General features: G+C 51.3%; 1 protein-coding gene across 1 annotated transcript in view; it reads left to right on the top strand.

Moving 5' to 3' along the window:
• KCNK9 (potassium two pore domain channel subfamily K member 9) overlaps window positions 1-13,937 on the top strand; it is an 89,035-nt gene that overhangs the window by 53,172 nt on the left and 21,926 nt on the right. The gene's annotated exons all lie outside the window — the stretch shown is intronic.

Raw genomic sequence — 13,937 nt, 5'->3', positions numbered from 1 at the left:
ACCTGTCTTCACAGGATACTGGAAGAGACTCGGAAACTGACAAATTTGGCAAAATGTCTATTGTTCTTGGTCTTGGGATTTGCAAATTGAACCAGCACTATACACATGTGGGAGCTGGCCCAGGGCCACCAGGGGAACAAGATGAGGCCTGTGTGCCATGGGGCTGCGTCCCCGTGGGGCTGCAGGCCGGCCGGGCAGAGGCATCGGATACAGAAGCCCCCTGCTTACAGCGTTTCCTGACAGGTGCTGCCCCCAGGCTCCTCCTGCTCACTACAGCCAAGGCTTCCTGGAGGAGGTGACGTCAGACCCAGGCCTTGAACACTGGATGCAGGTCCAACCCGAGAAGAAGGGGAGGAGGGATTCTTCTGGAAATGAGAGCAGCAGGGCTGTGGGGTGAAAGTATCAGAGAGAGTGGGCAGTGGGGAAGCAGAATGTGCCCCGGGAGCCCTGGGCATGGGGGGCGTGGGGATGGGTAAGAACTGGAAGGACCTGGGGCGCTAAGCTAAGGCAGGGGGTGCGTCTCCCACAGGGCAGGGCAGCTTCTGGTCTGAGGTTCAAGAAACCCCCTCTTGCTGCCCTGGGGGTGGAGGCTGGGGAGCAGGTGGGAGCAGGTGGGAGGAGCCAGGTGGCGGTGGCGGATTCCTCCCGTCCACCTCGCCGGGACTCCGGCGGGCAGGTGCTCAAGATGGATGGCTGATTGGCTCCAGGTGACGTGAGGGAGCTTCTGCCTAAAGCTGTCCCTGGGTCAAACGTGTGTCAGGCTGGCGGTGGCCGTCCGGGGTGCCGGGAATGTGGGGGATGGGCGGGAGAGGAGGAACTGGCTTCCACGGAGCACCTGCTCTGGGCCTGGCATCGAGGTCCATGTTTCCAGGAATACCTTCTCTTGTAGAGCTCTCGGCACCCTGAGGGGCAGCAGTTGAGGCCTTGATTACAGACAGGGGAACCCAGGGCTGGGGAGGTCCCAGCCCTTCCACTGCCTGGCTTTGCCAACCTCCTAACCTCCCCGCCTGGACCCAAGAGGCCCTTGCCCTTTTCAGTGGTGAGGGCAGGTGGGCGTAGGTGGGAGGGGCAGGCGTCTCTGCCCTCTGGAACTGAATCCTTGAACTGGGGGGGGCCTTGGGCTCACTGGGCCAGCCCCGGCCTTCGGAAGGTGAAAGAATCCTGACCTCTTCATGTAGGTGAGACTACTGGGGCCAGAGAGGGTGAGTGAGGTGTCTAACATCACACAGCATGAGTCTTACCTAACCTCAGTGCTCGGGGCTCCACGGGCACCCATGGAATGCCTCCCTGTGACCTCTGAAGACTCTCTGGAGCACTTGGTGGGAGGCCCTGCTGAGGGGGCCGTGGTCCATGGTTCCCACTCTGCATTCTTAACTCTGAGACAGCAAAAACATACACGGTGCAGGGAAACAAACAGCCTTGTGTTTTGGTCTGATGCCAGCCTTCTGCTTCTGCAGCCTCCTCCCACCTGGTGTGGATGCAGGTGGGCCTGGCTGCAAAAGCCCTGTGCCACCTGGGGCCCCAGAGCAGGCCTCCGCAGCCTCTGTTTCCTCAGCCCGACTTGGGGGTAATGACACCTACTTTAGGAACGTGAGTCTAGGCCCCAGGACCTACCCAGATGTTCGAGCCTGCCCACCCCCGATCCCACCCCCATCCGCCTCTGGCTGAAGAACCCTGCCCATGAATATTGTCTAAACCGTGGGCTGTGATCCATTAGGAGGTCAGGAAATCGAATTAGTGGGTCACAACCCAGAATATTAAGAAACAAAATAGAATAGATGGAATCAGATAATAGAATAGAAAGAGGGGGAGCTGTGCTGAGAAGAAGTGCTGCCCCATGAGACGAGGCTGCTGGGCGGTGGCCTTCAGACTGTCTGGTGCTACCACCTACAAGCTGGGGACACTGGCTAGTTCCCCCCACTCTGTTCCTTGTCATCAGACAGGGATGATAAGAGTAATAGTACCTACACCCCATAGTCCCCGGAAGCCCCTTATCTGCAGAATGCTTTGCATGGGCCTGGCCATTCTGAATAACAACAGTATTAAAGCCGGGATTATCATTGTTTCAGCAATAGCTCCCAGCTCCTGAGTGTGGATACCATGGGAGGGGTGGGGACCACAGCCACGGCCCACTGAGACCACCCTAGGCCAAGAGAGCTGGAGTCCATGGCAGGCATGGAAAGAGCCCTCCCCACCCCCTGTGGGTACAGAGGAAGTGCTGAGCAGAGGGAGGGGCACTCTGGCTGGGCTGACCATGGAGGCCCACCTGGAGGAGGTGGCTGGTGAACCGGGGCTTGAGGGATGGGAGAGGCTTTGGGCAGGGGTTGGAGGGGGCGTGGGGGGCTGTGGGAAGAATTCCAGGCAGAGGGCCCAGGGAGCAGAAGCCCCCTGTGCATCTTGGGGTGGGGCAGTGGGGCTGCCCACAGTGTGGTTGGACTGGAGCCATGAGAGGGGGATTGTGGGTCTGTCCAGGTGACAGCTGCCAGTGGGGCAAACTGCACCCTGCTGAGGGCCATACGCCCTCCTCCTCCTCCTCCTCCCCCTTCTCCCCCCTTCTCCCCCTGCTCCCCCTGCTCTCTCCTCCCCCTCGTCCTCTCTCCTCCTCCCCCTCCTCCCCCTCCTCCCCCTCCTCTCTCCTCCTCCCCCTCCTCTCTCCTCCTCCCCCTCCTCTCTCCTCCTCCCCCTCCTCTCTCCTCCTCCTCCCCTTCCTCATCCCCCTTCTTCTCCACCTCCTCTCTCCTTCTCCTCCCCCTCTCTCCTCCTCCCCCTCCTCTCTCCTCCCCCCTCCCTCCCCCTCCTTCCCTTGACCACTGCTGCAGCTGGTCACTGAGTGTCAAGCCCTGAGCTCAGGTTCAGCCCACTGCATGATGAGAAGTCCCAGGTGGAGGCATTTTCAGAATTCTGAAAGCCCCTGTGTCTCTGTCCAGCTACCTCCTCCCCGCCATGCCCTCTCCATCCCTGGAGCCCCCCACTCCCTGTGAGAGCCTCCCCTTCCTCATCTCGCTAGGCTTCTGGCTCAGGAAAGGTGCATCATCTCAGGGAGCACGGGGATGGGCACCAGCCCCACTCCCCGCCCGGCTCTCTCAGGGCCTTCCTTAGAAGCTCCTTGCTGGGTCTCACCAAGGCTCTGGCTCAGCAGTCCTTCTGTCTGGGACCCCCTCCTTCTCCCTTCCTGCCCCAGAGTCTTGTCTAGCTGCAGCTGAGTCCTGAAGGGGGATGAAGTGTGATGTCATTTCCTCCAGGGAGCCCTCTCTAAGTCTCTGTCTGGGTGAGGGCTGCCTCCCGCCAGCTCCCAGGGTCTCTACATCTCCTCCCACAGCTCAGGGGCTGGCCAGGGTGGACCTTGAATCTGCCTTCCAGAGTGGGGGCGCTGGCTCTTCCCTGACCATCCCCACCCTGTTCACCAGCTCTCTGGGCTCGCATGACGCCAGCATGGGTGGGTGTTCAGCAGTGAGAGGAGTGAGCAGGGCAACGACTGCTCCTCCCCCACCTTCTGCACAGGGCTTCCTGTTGGGGTATCAGGAAGGCTTCCTGTAAGGGGGTGCCTTACGGAATGGAAACGGCTTGGGGGACAGTGTGTGCTGGGTGTGGAAACTGCCTTGTGAGGAGTACTCGGAGGTGGCCGGCTTGGCTGGCCTTTGGGATTTTAAACTGTTTACTGAGCCTGGTGTGAGCAGGAAGTGCCCGCTTTGTGGGACAGTGAGGGGATGGAGTGAGGGGTGTGGGACAGATGGGGAAGCCTGTGACCTTGGCAAGCTCACCGCATGCCTGCAGGGGGAGAGGCAGGAGGATGAGGCTGAGGGCATGGGCAGGGCTCACGGAGGCCTAGCCGGGTTTTGGGGAGGTGGAGAAAGGTCTCGAGTGTCAGACTCAGGGGTCTGGGCCTCGCTGGAGGGACTGGGGGCCCCCGGGGGTATCTGAGCAGGGGATGGACGGCCGTCGTCCCCTTTTTGACCGCAGGACACAAGTCACGTTCATTGGCCGCCTGCCCCCAAGCCTGCCCTCCTGCCCCACAGAGGTGTTTCCGGTGTCCAGAATGGGTTAAACATCCACCCAGGGTGCACAGCCAGTCGGACGGACGGACCCTCCCCTGCAGGGAGGTGGCATTTGGGGGCGTTTTTCTCTCTGGGGAGTGGGATGGCAAGGAAGGAGGCCGGAGTTGCTGTCCTGCTCGACAGTTTCACAGTGGAGAGAGTGATTAGAGAACAGGGTTGGCCTCACCCCCACACAGCAAATTCAGAAACAAAACCACCCCTTGGCCTCCTGGGTCCGGGTTCTGGAATTTTCTTTGCTTTCAGCCCCAGCCCCTAATCTGTGCAGTGTCCCTCTGTCATGGGATCCAGCTTGGGGCCACAGCCCTCCCACCCCCATGAGGCTCCTCACTGGAAGGTACATCCATCTCTCTCTTCCCCAGGAACAAGGGGTCAGTGGTTTGGCACAGTGGTGCTCACCCCCCACTCTCGCTCTAGACGTCCTGCGAGGGGGGTGGGCCCTGCTGCCAAGAGAAAGGAGCTTTTCTCCACATGAACCCTAACTTCCCCCTAAGCTTGTTGCTCAGGGTCCCTCTGGAGAGTCCAGTCCAGAATTGTCTGTGCTTGGGGCCTTCTGACCGCCAGGCCACACCAGGTGTGGGAGACCCCAGGGAGACACGGTGAGGACACGTTGACTTTCAAAGTCACAGTCGCTTCACAAACCTGGAATTAGTTTAAAACCCATAGCATCCTAGAAGAGCCTCACTTTTTTTTTTTTTAACTCACGGAAGTTTTTTAAAACATGCATTTCATTGCTTTTGAGCACCCTAAAATTGTTTATCGGTTTTGATGACAACAAATGAGTGAATTAAAGTTCTTCTTTTTCAATTAATTTTACTGTCTTGGTGCCATTTCCGATTTTTTCGGTGGGGGTAGAATCGCCTTTGTCCAAGGACCGCTGGTCCCAGCCACGTTCCAGTGTCTCCTGGGTCTGGGCAGTTGTCTCTGAAGGAGCCACTAAATTTGCACAGGCTTCTCTTGGTGGGGAATGGAATTTGGTTGATTTCAACTTCAGGTGGAGAGAGGGCTGTCCCCGAGTCATAGAAGTCACTTGGGGTTATAGGAGCACCTGAGCTGGGTCGACCAGGTGAGTGGTTGTCGAGCCCTGGCGTGCATATTCTCAGCCATGGGACGCTTACTACCACACCAGGCCGTGGCTGGCTGCCTCCACCGGGAATGCAGGGCCCTTGCTTCTGAGCTGAAATGGGCATTTGTCTGGCAGAGCCTGAGAGGAGCCCTGTTCAGTGTACAGGCTGGGCCGTGCCAGCTGGACAGCTCCTCCACTGGGCGCTTCCAGAGCTCTTATCTCCCATCTCCTGCGGCAGTGTCCTCGCTCTCAGGAGCTCCTGGTCAGGTGTGGGCTGGTGCAGGGGAAGAAGCATATTACCAAGGGGATCACAGTGCTGCCCAGGGACAGAGGTCAGGCACTGGGCAGAAGCAGGGTCAAGAAAGTTGCAATGGGCGAGCTGGCCAAGGTCAGCTTGTCCTATGAGAGCAGGGGCAGAGGTTCCTGGCGAGAAGGGGCTCGGTGTGCTCAGGGACGGGGGAGTAACGTGGAGTATTGGAATCAGGTGTGCATGCCTGAGAGGTGAGTGCAGCTCAGAGCAGAGAGGAACAGCGAACACCGTCATTTGGGGTGACCATCGTGTGCCGCGCCTGTGCTGGCATGCTCCTGTCGTTGAAGCCCCCCACCTGTTCCCTCCACGAGAAGAAAGGTCACTGAGGAAGACGAAGGGTGCCAGGGCGGGCCCAGCATCCCTCTGGTAATCAGCTGCAGGCTGTGTGGACTGCGCTGGTCCTGCATGCTGAGGGGTGGGCTTCCTAACACAAGCTAGGAAAGCCAGGGTGCTTTTTAGGAGGGCAGGAGTTCAAGAGGGAAGTGGTGAATGTTCTGTGCCCCGAGGGCACGCTGGGGTGGGTCTGGAGTGCAGCTTCAGGGTGTGAACAAACAGAACAGTTCCTGAGGGTGGTCCAGGCCTGGGGCCCTCACTGCAGCATCCACTGTCCCCTCAAAAGTGGGGGTCACATGGTGCCCTGACTCACCAGGAGGGACGAAGAACTTTCCTCGAGGCCTCCTCTTGAGCTCCTCCTTGGTGCCAGGCCCTGGGCAGGGCGATTCCCTGGTGATCTCATTTAATCTCTAAGAAACCAATGAAACTGAAACACAGGTATGAAAATCATGTCTAAAAATGAGTGATCCAGTGGTAAGTGTGCTCCCCACCTGCATTCAATAACAAGACCTATGATGAGCTCCCAGTGACGAGGTGCATCCTCGATGTCTCAAGGTGTGCCCAACCATGAACATGGCGTGGAAATACCTCTCATTTCTGTTGACATCGCAGTGACAGCTACTGCTGACTCTCTTCGGCTTGCTGTTCACATGCATAATAGGAGGAAAGGCTCAGTTTTGGCCAGAGAGTGGTGAAACAAAGATGGTGTATTTTTTCCCCTATCTAAGCTCTTGGACCCCCTTCTGAATTCCATCTACAGACCCCCAGGGTTCAAGACCCGTGCCCAGGATTGTCCTTGGCCAGCCCCAAGGGCAGCAGGCCCATGGTTTTAGGAGACACAGGCCCCAGTGAGCCCCGTGTGGCTCTGGGTACGAGTTTGTGACCAGGACAGGCACCATGGAAGAAATAGAGTCCTCTGGGTGACAGGCGCTGATGTGGGCCAGCACAGGGGCTGCAGGAGCCAGAGGAGGACCCCCAACCCACTCTAGCAGGGCCATGGGGGTGAGCCCTGACTACTCTCTTGGAGAAAGGGCTCTGCGGTGTCACAGGCTGAGGGACCAGCACATCCATCGTCCCTGCAGCTGTCAACAACTTGGCTTGTCCTGGGAATAAAAGGTGCACAGAGTAGCAGGAGCTCAGGGGTGTTTTGGGGTGGAGCGAGAGAAGAGGACAGTTAAGGAGGTGGGTTTGGTGACAGACGGTCTAGAGTTCTAGTCATCAGCGTGCCTGCTGACACTGGATTCTTCGCAGATGAGAAGGCAAAACGCATTATTTCATTTGAGCTCCACGGCAACCTCTCTGTGCTGCGCAGAGCTGAGCTGGGGCTGGGGGCCCACAGACACTCGTAAGTTGAGGTTGGCTGGTTTTACTGCTCTGCTGGGGCTGGAAAGAGGGCTGAGCACAGAAGGCCTGGTGATCTGAGCCTTGCCTGGAAGACCAGGGGGGAGGCTGGGATCGGGGTGGTTGGAGATGTGGCAGCGGGCTCAGGGGTGGCAGGTTTGGGAACCAGGCGAGCCGTGGGACCACCGTGTGGCCCTGGCACAGGCACGCCCTCTCCTGCTGACATCTCTGTGATTGATGGGGCAAAGCTGAGGTCGTCACCTGATCTCGCACGTGGGGATGCCGACCTCAGAGAAGTTATGTCCAAGGCCTGGCTGGGTGGTCCTGCTGGTCTGGCCAGGGCTTGCTCCTGCAGTGGTGGCTAGCTGGGGGTTGGGCTAGGGGCTGGCTGGTTCGGGGACTCCGCTGGGCCACCTGCTCCATGGGTCTCACTCCTGTAGGGCTGGGGTCTTGTTGCACACGTGGAGGCTGGGCTTCAAAGCAGGGAGGGCAAGCCCTGAAGCGGAGATGCTTCTCCAGGCTTTTCTTGTATCACATTTGCTGCTGTCCCTTTGGCTAAAACAAGCCACACGGCCGGGCCCGGATTCCAGACCCCCAGAGCTGTGGGGACAGAGCCAGGGCCAGTGCAGGGCAAATGGCTCTGTTCCTCGGTTTCGTCCTTCCCCAGTTGCTTGGCACAGGGCATTTATTCAACCTGTGGGCCTTGGGGTTCGTTGGTGCTTTGGGACAGAGAAGGGACAGCACTAGCATTGGTTTGTCACCTACTATATGCCAGACACACTTACAAAATGAGTGAATGCATGTAGTCAGACCACCTGGGTTCAAGTCCTGGCGTTAGCACTTGCTAGTGGCTGGGCCCTGGATGAGGTCTTTCACCTTCTCTGCATCTCCATTTCCACTTCTGCAAAATGGGAATAATGCTGGCATATGCCGAGGGGACTATGATGAGAGTTAACAGGCTTGTCCATTTAGTGTCACTTGGAATAGAGTAAGCCCTTTAGTGAAAGCTAGCGCTAATATTTGATATATGGGAAAGGTGGAGCTCAGAGAGGGTAAGTGATTTTCCCAAGACGGCACAGCTAGCGACTGGGCTTCAAAGCTCGTGTTTCGTCCTCTTCATTCCCCTCCCACTTATGTTAATTCACATCGCACATGGAATGTCTCTATAAACTATAGAGCTCCACGTGAATAGTGTTGCTTTGACATTTGGGGGAAGTTAACCTGGCAGCAAGTGCCCAGAATATGTAAGAGGTGGCCAAGGCCATAGGAGGGGACATGGGGCAGTAGTGACTCAGCAGGTACCAGCAGGGGATGTAGGTGCTAAGGCCTGGCAGTGGGCATGGGGTGTGGGCTGAGGGACGTGGATGGTGGAAGGCACGGGTCTGACTTGGGGGTCAGTTGGATGTGATGTTGGAGGCCAAGGAGGAGTCAGCGACATCCTGATTCTGACCTGGTGACTCAGAGAAGAGGCAGATCACCATTTCTAGCGTAGGAATTATGGCTGTGCATCCCTGCCCAACGAAGCAGGAGGTTCCCTTGCATCCAGTCGACCCTGAGGAAGGAGAGCAGTTGGGCCTCAGTGGCTGCTGCCTGGGGTGAGGGGACCCCAGTGGCAAGAGCTGGTTGGTGTGGGGGCACTGAAATAACCGAGGAACCCACGCGCATGTCCACAGGAGTGCCAGCCCTTGGCCACCTGCAAGGCGGAATAAGCAAAGAGGGAGTGACAGGTCACGGGGAGAGGGCTCAGCTCTTTCCTGCTGTCTTTTCCTGGTCTCCAACAAGGCTGGGTCTGTGAGGGGATGGGGAGGCGGTCTCTCACCCATCTGTGGGGTCCCTGCCATTTCTCTCTGTTCTTGGTCAGGATCCCAGCACCATTCTGCACTGGGCGTAGAGAGGGAGACAAGTTAAATTGAGTTTGAGATGACACTTTAGACTCTCTTGAGGTTTGAGTAACTGAAAGGGACTGGAAAGTTATGGAATCTTCCCTAGATGTCATGAAAGGATGATGGGAAAGGGAGCATTAACAGGGCGTGGTTGAAGGTGGTGACTCAAAACAAAATTAACCAGTCGTTATATCAGTGAGGTTCTGTTTCATGCATTTTGGGGCTCTGTTGTTAGGCACATACATGCTTACAATTGTGATAGCTTCCTCCCTGATTAAATCTATTATCATAAAATATCCTTCTTTGTCGCTTACAAAAATTTTTGTCTTAAAGTCTCTTTTGTCTGATAGTGATATAGCCACTCCAGCTCTTTTGGTTAATTTGCTTGATATACCTTTTTTCCCATCCTTTTACTTTAAACCCGTTTGTGTCTTTGAATCTAAAGCATGTCTTTTGGGTCATGTTTTTGTCCATTCTGCCAATTTCTGCTTGTTGATTGCGGTAGATAGTCAGTTTGTATTTAATATAGTTATTGATAAGGTAGGATTTAAGTCTGCCATTTTGCTATTTGTTTTCTGTTTGTATTATGTCTGTTTAGTGCCTTGAATCCTCCATTATTACCTTCTTTTGTGTTAAATAGATATTTTCTAGTGTATCATTTTGATTCCCTTGGTTCTTTTACAATATATATATATATTTTTAAATAATTTTCTTAGTAGTTGTCTTGGGGATTAAAATTAACATCTTAACTTTGAAAAGTCTAGTTTGGATTGATACAAACTTAATTTCAACCGTAAACAAAAACATTGCTCCAATGTAGCTCCGTTTTCTCTCTCTTCCTTCGTGCTATTGTTGTCACACAAATTACATCTTGAGGTATTATAAAGCCTTTCAACAGTGTTTTATTATTATTGCTTTATTCAATTATCTTTTAAATCAGGTGGGAGAAGAAAAGGGTTACAAAGAAAACACATTTATACTTTCTTATGTATTACCAATGTAGTTACCTTTACTGGCACTATTTATTTCTTTATATGGAGTTCAGCCTGAAGGACTCCCTTTAATATTTCTTATAGGGCAGGTCTACTAGCAATGAATTCTTTCAATTTTTTAAAATCTGGGAACATTGTGATTTCTCCTTTATTTTTGAAGGATAGTTTTATTGGATATAGAGTTCTTAGTTGATAGTCTTTTTTTCAGCACTTTGAACATGTTATCCCACTGCCTTCTGGCCTTCGTGGTTTCAGATGAGAAGTCAGCTGTTAATCTCGTTGCGGATTCCTTGTACATGATGGGTTGCTTTTCTTTTGCTTCTTTCAAGATTCTATCTTTGTTGATGACTTTCAGCAGTTTAACTGTGATGTGTCTAGATGTGGATCTCTTTGACTTTATCCTAATTGGAGTTTGTTACGCTTCTTCTATGTGCAGATTAATGTTTTCATCAAATTTTGGAAGTTTTTGGCTGTTATTTCTTTCTATATTCTTTCTGCCCTTTTTTCCTCCTCTCCTTTCAGAACTGAGATGAAATAAATGGCAGATCTTTTATTATAGTCTCACAGGTCCCTGAGGCTCTTTTCATCTTTTTTTATTTTTCTTTCTAGTCCTCAGACTGAGTAATCTCAATTGACCTGTCTTCAAGTTCACTGATTCTTTCTTCTGCCAGTTCAAATTTCCTGTTGAGCACTCTAGTGAATTTTTCCTTTCAGTTATTGTACTTTTCAACCTGAGGATTTCTATTTTTTAAAAAATAATTTCTCTCTTTCCTGATACTATTTGGGGAGACATTGTTCTCATGCTTTCCTTTAATTCTTTAGACACGTTTTCTCTTAGTTTTTGAACATATTTGTAACAGCTGATTTAGTATCTCTACTGCTCTCTGGCTTTCTCAGGGATAGTTTCTGTTGACTGCTTTATTTTCCCTGTGTATGGGCCATACTTTCCTGTGTCTTTGTATGTCTTACAATTTTCTGTTGAAAACTAGATATTTTAAAAGATATAATATGGCAACTCTGGGAATCAAATTTCCCATTACCCTCCAGGGTTTAATGTTGTCATTGTTACTTCTTTTGCTGTTGTTACTGCTGTTTGTTTGCTTAGTGACTTTCCTGGATGAATACAGATAAGGTCTATATTCTTGTCACATGTGGCCATGAAGTCTCTGCTTGGTTAGCTTAGTGATAAGCTAATGATTGGACAGAGATATCCTTAAATGCCTTGAGCCAGTAAGTCTCCCAGTCTTTGCCAAGACAATCTGTGTGTGTGTTGGGGTACACAATGCTCTGGTAGGCAGTTTACAACTGTATCTTAGCCTTCACTTTCCGCTTATGTAGAGTCTCATGGTCAGCCAGAGGTGAGAGATTAGGGCCATCTTAAGTGTTTCCTGGTAATGTGCACAGCCGTGTACATGCATGTGCCCTTCTAGATGCCCAGGAACATGTCAGAGCTCTTCTAAGCCTCCTAGAAATCTCCCATTCCCTTGTTATTCCTTTTTGGCTTTTTTGTTAGACTCTTGTTAGCACTAACTGGTAATGCTACTTCAGGCAGCTGCCGTGTTAAAAAAATTCCTCTGATTGTCTTCAACAACTGCCCAGGGGGTATGGGTTCTCACTCAGCAAGCTCTGAGTCAGGTCAAATAAAGACAAGCCATGGGAATGGAACTTTTCAGGGAGGTGCCAGACAGGTCAAAGAGTGACAGTTCTCTCAGAATGAGGTTTTTGGGGAGTTACAAACCTAACTTCCCCCTCCTGTGGCAGCTAGGATTCTGTTTTTCACAGCTATCATAATTGCTGAGCTGTTGGTTTTCAAGGCTACTGTGGAGCTGGGGACAGGGAGATGGAACCAGGACAAGTTAAAATACCATAAAGCTTTCCTTTCTGACATAAATTTGGTTATTTTTCTTGAATAAACATTTTTTGGGTTGTTGCAAGCCTTTAGTTAATTTCCAGAATTCAAAAAAGTTGTTTTTGACACTTTTTCCAGTGTTCTCATTGTTTTTTGGAGGAGTAGATTTTCGGAGGTCCTTACTCTGCCATTCTGGAGGTTTGCTGCCCATCAGCGAAGTTCTCTGACCTCAGAAAGCACTTTAAAGATTGGGTTCATCCTTAGCAGGGATCCACCTCTGCTGATAGAAAAGGGCCTTAGTGAGGGGAAAAAAAGAGATTCTGGCTCTGGCCAGGTGAGAGCCTCAGGAATTGACCCTACACCAGGGAGCATGGCGAGCACCATTCATCCCAGCCTGGATGTCTTCAGCCTTGGCTCTGACCATCAGTCCACCAGCAGAGAATAGCTGGGGCTTCAGGGTTCGAGAGATGAGGGTGGGAATCGCAAAGTTGCCACTCACCAGCTGTGTGACCTGGAGCAAATCACTTGACCTCTCTGAGCATGTTTCTTCATCTAGGGAAGTGGGAGTGATCATCTCTAGCAGTGGGAAGAAGATCATCATTAGACTGTCCTCAGGAAAGGGGATAATGAAGGATCTTTATTTTTTCATCTCTTGCAGAGCTCAGCCCAAGTTCTGGCATTTCATTGGTTTCTGGTCTTTTTATGTGATATGAATAAAATCCCAAGGGCCAGAAATGGTGTACTTTTGGCTAAAACACAAATGGATATTAGCAACAGAGACAAATTGGAGATGAGTAGATTCCTTATTTAGCCGATTTAGGTAAAGAAATTATGGCATGTCACATGTGTGTGGTGATGGGTTGTAATTAGTATTTGGGTGGTGAACATGATGTAATCTATGCAGAAATAGAAGTATAATGATGTACACCTGAAATTTATACAATTTTATAGACCAATGTTATTGCAATAAAAAATTAAAAAGAGAAAATAGATTAAATTAGGATTAATTATGATTAATATTATTAAATACTATTAAATATTAATCATTAATAATTAAAAAAAGAAATTATGGCATGTCTACTTGAAGTTTATGAAGAATTAAAAATGATATTAATGAAGAATTTTTATTGGCAATATAATGGCTTAAACATTTTCTTTTAAGTATAAAAAAGAAGGCTACATAATTGCTTATATAGAGCTTGCCCTCAGCTATGGAAGATGTATTTAGGAAATATAACAAAATGCTTATCTTGGGCTGTCTTTTGAGCGGTGGGATTATGGGTGATTCTTTCCTACTTCTGTAGACTTCTTTTTTTTTTTTTCTAACTTTGTGATTTTCTTCAGTGAGAAAGTATTATTCCTACAATTAGCAAATTACAAAATGGAAAAATCTAAAAGTTGGAAATAACATAAAGTGAAGTAGCTGGAAGTCTAGGCGATAAATTAAAGAGGATTAGATCGGTGGGGATTTTTCCATCCCTTGTTTTGCGTTTCAGCTTTTGATTTCTGCAAGGTTAGGTAACTTGCCCAAGGTCACACAGCTGAGATGTGGAGGAGGTGGCGCCAGGACCTGGGTCTTCTCTAACAGTTATGACAGAGCAATTATGACCGTAAAGCATTCCCCTCGGAGGTGCCAGCATGCTCCCCTCGCTGGTGGTGTCCGATGCTGGAAGATGATGGAGATTAGCAGTGACAGATTCAGGAGTCCACCCCAGCCACTGTCACTCTTGGCTTTTTCAGGAAGGGTGTCAAGGGCAATGCTCTAGTCAGGCATTTTTTGCATGTGGAGCTGATACAAAGAAGCTTAAATTGGTGGGTATTTGCCTTTGGGGACCCTGTGGACTTCCATCCAAACCGCACAACACTCGGAGATCTATCCAACTTTCCACCTCACACCAGGCCCAGAAATGGGCGCCAAACCCAGAGCCCAGCTCATGGTGGGGCTGCGGCTCTCCAACTGCAGTGTGGGTGGTTCTGGAATGCAGATTCCAGGGCCTTCTCCCAGGTACTGACTCCATAGGTCAGGGGCAGTGCCCAGAATCTGCATTTTGACCAGCACCCAGAGATTCCCATGGTCTGTGGCCACGCTTTCAGTAACACTGGGCTGGGGA

Source organism: Diceros bicornis, chromosome 21 (genome assembly GCF_020826845.1).
Source record: "Diceros bicornis minor isolate mBicDic1 chromosome 21, mDicBic1.mat.cur, whole genome shotgun sequence".
NCBI classification, from domain to species: Eukaryota; Metazoa; Chordata; class Mammalia; order Perissodactyla; family Rhinocerotidae; genus Diceros; species Diceros bicornis.
Note: the sequence above shows the minus strand (reverse complement) of the source record. Positions and strands in the feature narration are given on the sequence as shown.